Source organism: Solanum lycopersicum, chromosome 9 (assembly GCF_036512215.1).
Source record: "Solanum lycopersicum chromosome 9, SLM_r2.1".
Lineage (NCBI taxonomy): Eukaryota > Viridiplantae > Streptophyta > Magnoliopsida > Solanales > Solanaceae > Solanum > Solanum lycopersicum.
In genome coordinates, this window is record NC_090808.1 from 22245048 (window position 1) to 22252817 (window position 7770).

At 35.0% G+C, this 7770-nt stretch overlaps 1 long non-coding RNA gene across 1 annotated transcript; it reads right to left on the reverse strand.

Annotated features, from left to right (window-relative positions):
- Positions 1-441: 441 nt before the first annotated feature.
- Positions 442-6928, reverse strand: LOC138338306 (uncharacterized). The gene is made up of 2 exons (XR_011211747.1): positions 6800-6928; positions 442-760 (listed from the first exon to the last, which is right to left on the reverse strand). It is a non-coding gene; the product is annotated as an uncharacterized lncRNA (long non-coding RNA).
- Positions 6929-7770: the final 842 nt, after the last annotated feature.

Below are 7770 nucleotides of genomic sequence, written 5' to 3' on the forward strand. Positions count from 1 at the left end.
AATTTGGTCCATGTTGACATTCTTCCATTCCTAAATCTATCAATTCATCGATTAGCCCCTTCTTGATGTTTCATATGTGCCAACATATGCAGTTTTTTGTTGGCAAAATTGCAATAGACCTTCCATATGTGGCAACAACTTATAAAATGTAAGTACTTTATAAAACTGGTCCAATCTGTCATATGCAAGCCCAATTTGTCATATATATATATATATATATATATATATATATATATAGGCATATTGTCAAATCTGGGAATACCCCCTAGACGTAACCGGCATCGTCGTCCTCTTTGAGGAATAAAACTAGCCTTTAGCATCACATTCATAGAGCAAATTTAATAGAAATTTAAAACTTTTCATTACTTCTACTTGGAGGTTTTACATAGACCTTTACATACACATAGTATATATATATTGAGTATACATAGACCCTTCATATAGAAAAATTACTTAGTCTTCTACTTTTATTGCACACTGATATCTAGAATATAACATAGTCTCAAAATAGTGGTCTCATCTCACAACCATCTAATAAAAGTATATCAAATTAGTCCTAGCCCATACATCAATGAAACAAGACCACATATAGGTCATACAACTTTTAATATCCAAATGAGAAGGGAAAACGCATAAGAGTCTTGAACACTAAGCAATATCATAGGCTTGATAGTGGCATCGCCTCGGAAAGTGAGGACCTACCGTACTTGGATGATTAAGAAATTCAAGTCGTCTCCAATAGCTCTTCAACAATCGGAACCTAAAATAATGGGGAAAAGGAAGAAATGGGGTTAGTACACCACTTGTACTAAGTATGAGACCATATGCACACATATCATGAACACATGCTAAATAAGGACATTTCATTAAGTATGCAATTACTTTGAAAACCTTTATTCACATTCAACAAGACTATACCAAAACAATAAGTCATATTCAATAAGTCATAGGCATGGACATAACAAGACCAACAACATCTAAACTAGTCAAGTAAACATGCATATCATGTAATTAAATACATAGTCAAGTAACTTTATCATCCAGTCATAAATAACAACAAGCATGAATATGAGTTAATTATAACATAACCAAAGTAAGATAATTACCCATGAACACCTATATAGTTAACAAGTGCAATGACCAAGCAAAGCCCCATAACCTTAATTGATCAAGTAACTTTACAAGAATCATGACCAACATCCCACTTTACATAGCATATTATGAAGAGTACATAATATCATAGTTTAGAATTATAGACCAAATACATGTTCATAAGAGTAGTTAACATCACACATTATCATTAACATGTAAGATCATCATGTGAATATCATTTTCAATTACAAGCATATACATGCATAAGAACATCTTCCTAAGACTTTTCTTAATGACAACTAGTGCAATGTATAGATAGAGTCTCATACCCGTACCTAGAAAAAGCTAAACCCCTTAGGTTATCTTAGTTGGAGTTCATTCCTTTAACTCATTTTACCTTTTTGGGCACATCTTTCCCTAAACGACATAGACCACATGAGCTAATGTGGAATCCGATATGATGGAACCCCAGTGCTAAGCTAGAGTCCCTTTTGAAATGTCTTTCATGTCCTTATTGATCATCATAACTTAGTGTAGGGCATCGGGTCAATAATCATCAGCTCATTAATAATTGTATGAGTATAATCCTTTCATTACAATTCATATAAGTGAAGTTAGCTCATTTACATATCACTTTATAATAAAGCACATTGGTAAACCATTCACCATCCTTATAACATTTACATCTTATGCCAACACCTCATGAATAATTGTCAAGACATTTCAATTCAACATCATACCACCCTATTAATACTTATACAAGGCATACTCCAATACAAAATCATGACTTAATCAAAGTTAACAATAATTTGCAAAAAGAATAGGGATCATTAGACTTACCAAGTATTCTTCATAATACATCATCAAGGTATTATCAACAACCCTTTACTCAACCCAATTAAGGTATAAAATCATCATAATTGAATGACCAACATGACAACAAGGCTAAAAGAATCACTACATCATAATACAATACTTTTTCAAAGATTAAGACAAGAGGCATAGATCAAAGTCATAATCTAATTCAATTACTCAAGAACAAACATGATATACTATAATTCACCATAATTCATTTATTATTGATATATAACATCATCTAGTAGTAATTTAACCAATAATCAAGTCAATTGAATCAACATTACACAATTGGTATCAAGATCACAACCTAGGGTTAAGGGGTAAAGGTCATATTCTACAAACTTGACCAAACCATCAAGAGATATCATAATTAAGTTATAAATACATGTTAATATATCCATAATATTCAAAATAAATTATAAATAATTTAATTCACAACATTAAATTCGTATTGGATGAAAACCCACTTGAAAACCCAACTTTTGAAATCAATTTGGTGGAACCTTTGAGGAAAGAGGTCACAAAGGTGAAAGGATTCACATACCTTGATAATTTATTAAGATTGTTGAAGAAAATTTACCCTTTTGATCCCTTGAACCCACTTCTATCTTGGTCTTCAATATGGGTTTCTTTGGAAGAGCGAAGGAAGAGCGCTTTTGGATATGTGAGTAATGAGAGTTTTAGCTAGTCTTAATTAGGTTAGGACTTTATATAGGTAGTTAACAAGATTAATTAGACCTCTACTAACCGTAATTAACTTCCTAAGTAATCTAATTAATTAATAAATTTAAGTTAAAACGTGCAGTGAAAACCTGTCCCCACAGATGACACCACGATCGACTGATCGTGGGTCAGTCGATGGCCAGTTCCCCCTTCCGTGCTGCACATTTGTTGTTTGATACAGATACTGGTAGGAATGGACCATTATCCAAAATGTCTAAGTATTTGTAGATGGATGGCATCGATGCCCCATCAATCAACCTACACCTCGTCGATTCCCCTCATAGATGCACACTTCCCAGGTAGTCTTTGACCTCAAAATGCAAGGGTCCTTCTAAAGGGCCCTTGGTTGGTCCTTTTTGCGGAGTCGTTCCCAGATATTTCCACTATGAATCAACTTATATGCATGTTAGACACCCTTCCACTAATTTTCATCCATTTTTAACTCCTAAAAGCTTGTCAAATAGTCTAAGGCACGCTAGTACCTCATTGAACTACTTCCTGACGTCATGGTCGTTCTTGTTTCTAGACTTCCTAAATGACTTATATTCATTAAAATTGATATTAAAACAGAATCCACGCCTTATGAAACGTATGTTAGGCTCTAGAACAAGTCTTGGATTTTAGAAGTGTTACATTCCCCCCCCCCCCCCAGTAATATTCGTCCCCGGTTGATATTAAAAATCTTTTGAAGGAAGGAATAGACTCAACAATAGGAGCCCAACAAACAACAATACAAAAAACATCAATCACTTCATCTACACAAGGCAATTCAAAAGCTTCAATTACAACACATAAGGCTCAAAATAACATTATGAGGAATTTCCTTCTTACAACAACTATATGACCTCAACATATCATATATGAGTCAATTATGCCATATCTTAACTTATCAACATACTACATATCATTTCATAAAGACTCGCCATATAAAAATGCACAACACAACTTAAAAGAAGAAGAATTGCAAATTTTCAAGTCCAATGCACAATTTCATTGTAATGACATCAGAAATGCTAATTTTGCGAAACTTCGCTAAGAATCAAACAATTTTAGTTGTTATTTTCCTTATTAGTAAGAACTACTAACCTTAGTTATCAAATAGATGAGGATAACAAGACTTCATTTCGACCTCGTCCTCCCTTTTTGCATCCTTTACTAGGTGATTCTTCCATAACACCTTTACGGAAGCTACCTCTTTGTTCATCATTTACTTGCCTATCAAGGACTTGAACCATAATTTCCTTATAAGATAGGTTATCCTTCATACCAAGACTCTCAAAAGGAAGAATAGACTTGGGATCACCAATACACTTCTTAAGCTTAGAAACATGGAAAACCAGATGAACTGAAGCCAATTCACTAGGGAGTTTCAATTCATAAGAAACCTTACCAACTCTTTGCAAGATTTCATAGGGAACCACCCTATGATCGACATAAGATTTGTGCCGACTATTGGGTGTTTCTAACCAATTTCTTCTAATGTGAACCTTCTCCAAGTTCTTATAAATAAAATCTGGACCCAAAATCGAAGACTCACCCACTTTAAACCACCCAATAGGAGGCCTACACCTCATAATATAGAATACTTCATAAGGAGCCATGGATGTGGATGAATGGAAACTGTTATTGTAACAAAACTCCACCAAAGATAAATGCATATCCCAATTTCCCTTAAAATCAAGAATACAAGACCTAAGCATATCCTTAAGGGTTTGAATAGTATGCTCCACTTGACCATTCTTTTGGGGATGAAGAGTGGTGCTTAGCTTCACCCTAGTACCAAACCCTTCTTGGAATGACCTCCAAAACCTAGCTGTAAATTGTGCACCCTTATCTGATATGATGGATAATGGTGCTTAGCTTCACCTTAGTACCCAACCCTTCTGGGAATGACCTCCAAAAACTATATGTGAATCATGCACCCCTATCCGATATGATGGATAATGGAATACCATGGCGACACACAATCTCATCTATAAAGATCTTTGCATAATCTTTCGTCAAATAAGTAGACTTAATGTGAATGAAATAAGCGGATTCGGTCAACCTATGAACAACTACCCATACTGATTCATATTGCTTTTGTGTCTGAGGCAAACCTACCACAAAATTCATATTGATGTCTTCCCACTTCCAAGTAGGAACTTGGATTTCTTGAAGTATACCACCCGGCTATTGGTGTTCGCCTTTGACTTGTTGGCAATTTGGACACTTTGCAACATAATCCGCTGTCCTTTTTCAAACCTTCCCACCAAAACACTTCCCTAAGGTCATGATACATCTTAGTTGAACCCGGATGAATGGATTAATGGGAACCATGAGCTCCCTCAAGGATCCGGTTCCTCTAACCATCTACATTAGGAACCCACAACCTTCCTTGATACCTCAAGAAACGATTCCCCACACCCCAAGGACAATGACTCGTTAAGCTTGCTAAGAACTGATTCCTTTAACTCCATCAATGGTTGATCAAGGTGTTGTTTGGACTTCACCTCAACTTCCAAAGATGACTCAAAGTTGTGGTGGACCATAAAACCACCATTCGGAGAATCTTCCAACCGCACACCCAATCTAGGGAACCTATGAACATCTTTCACTTGGTATTTCTTGGCTTCATTTACATGAGACACACTACTTATGGATAAACGACTTAGAGCATCTACAACCATATTGCTCTTGCAGGGGTGATAGAGAACACTCATGTCGTAATCCTTCAATAATTCCAACCACCTTCTTTGTCAGAGATTCAACTCCTTTTGAGTAAACACATATTGAAGACTCTTGTGATCGATATACACATCAACATGAACACCATACAAGTAATGCCTTCATATCTTCAAGGCAAATACTACGGCCTCTAACTAAAGATCATGAGTTGGATAGTTTCTCTCATGCAACTTAAGTTTTATCGAAGAATACGCCGCCACCTTCCCATGTTGAAAAAGCACACACCCTAAAACCACTCGGGATGTATCGCAATACACAACAAAACCCTGTTTACCCTTCGGTAAAGTCAACGTCGGAGCGGAATTAAGCCTATCTTTCAAGATCTGGAAGCTTCACTCACATGCCTTTGACCAATCAAATTTCTCACTCTTTTGGGTCAAAGTAGTCAAGGGAGATACAATGGACGCAAAACTATCCACAAACCTCGGATGATAACCCGCTAGACCCAAGAAACTCTTAAAGTCCCTTTTGAAATGTCTTTAAATGCCTTTATTAATCATCATAACTTAGTGTAGGTAATAGGGTCAATCACTTGTATAATCATCATCATCATAGCTCAATAAGAATCGCATGAGTATAATCCTTTCATTATAATTTATATAAGTGAGGTTAGCACATTTACATATCACTTCATAATAAGACACATTGATAAATCATTCACCATCCTTATAAAATCTAGAAATTAAGTCAATACCTTATGAATCATAGTAAAGACATTTCAATTCAACATCATACCACCCTATTAATCCTAATACACGGCATACTACAATACAACATAATGACTTAATCAAAATTAACCATAATTTGAAGTAAAGAATAGGGATCATTACACTTACCAAGTATTCTTCATAATACATCATCAAGGTATTATCAACAACCCTTAACTCAACCCAATTAGGGTATAACATCATCATAAACCAATGACCAACATGACAACAAGGCTAAAAGAATCACTACATCATAATCCAATACTAGTTCAAAGCTTAAGATAAAAGGCATAGATCAAAGTCATAATCTAATTCAATTACTCAAGAACTATCATGGTAGGACTATAATTCACCCTAATTCATTCATGATTGATACAATAATATATTCTAGTAGTAATCAACCAATAGTCAAGTCAATTGAATTAACATTAAACAGTTTATATCAACATCACAAGCTAGGGTTTAGGGGTAAAGGTCATCTTCTACAAGCAAGACCAAACCATTAAGATGTATTATAATTAATTTAGAATACATGTTAATTTATTCATAATATCAAAAATAAATCTTAAATAAATCAATTCACAAAATCAAATTCGTATTGGATAAAAACCCACTTGAAAACCCAACTTTTGAAATCAATTTGATGGAACCCTTTCAGGAAAGAGGTCTCAAAGGTTAATGGAATCACATACCTTGATAATTAATGAATATTTTACGGAGTAAATTTACCCTTTTCAGTCCTTGAACCAACCTCTATCTTGGTCTTCAATGGGGGTTTCTTATGAAGATAGAAAGAAGAGAGAACGAAGAGAGTTTTTGGATTTGTGAGTCATGACAATTTTAGTTAGTCTTAATTAGGTTAGAAATTTAAATAGGTGGTTAACCAACTTAATTAGACCTCCCCTAACCCCTGATTAAATTTCTAAATAACCTAATTAATTAATTAACTTAGGTGAAAACGTGCAGTGAAAACCAGTCCCTACAGATGACACCACGATCGACGGATGGTGGGTCAATCGACGGCCAATCCTCCCTTCCATGCTGCACATCCATTGCTTGATTCAAAGAATGGTCAGAATGGACCATTAGCGAAAATGGCTAAGTGTTGGTCGACGGATAGCATCGACTCTTCATCGATCAATCTAAGCCTCGTCGATTCCCCTCGTGGGTGCATACTGCCTAGGCAGTCTTTGACCTCAAAATGCAAGGGTCCTCCTCAAGGGCCCTTGGTTTGTCCTTGGGGAGTCTTATTCAGATGTTTCAAATATAAATCAACTTAAATTCATGTTAGACACCCTTCCACCAATTTTCATTATTTTTCGACTCCGAGAAGCTAGTCAAATGGACTAAGGCACACTAGTACCTCATTGAAATAGTTTTCGGACATAATAGACGTTTTTGTATCTAGGCATCTGTGACATACATTCATTAAAATGGATCTTAAAACAGTGTCTACACCTTCCCTTTATGACACTTATGTTAGGCTCTAGAGCAGGTCTTACATTATCGAAGTGTTATATATATATATATATATATATATATATATATATATATATATATATATAGATAGATAGATAGATAGATAGATAAATAGATAGATAGATAGATAGATAGATAGAGAGAGAGAGAAAGAGAGAGATTTGTTGGCATATATCTATATATA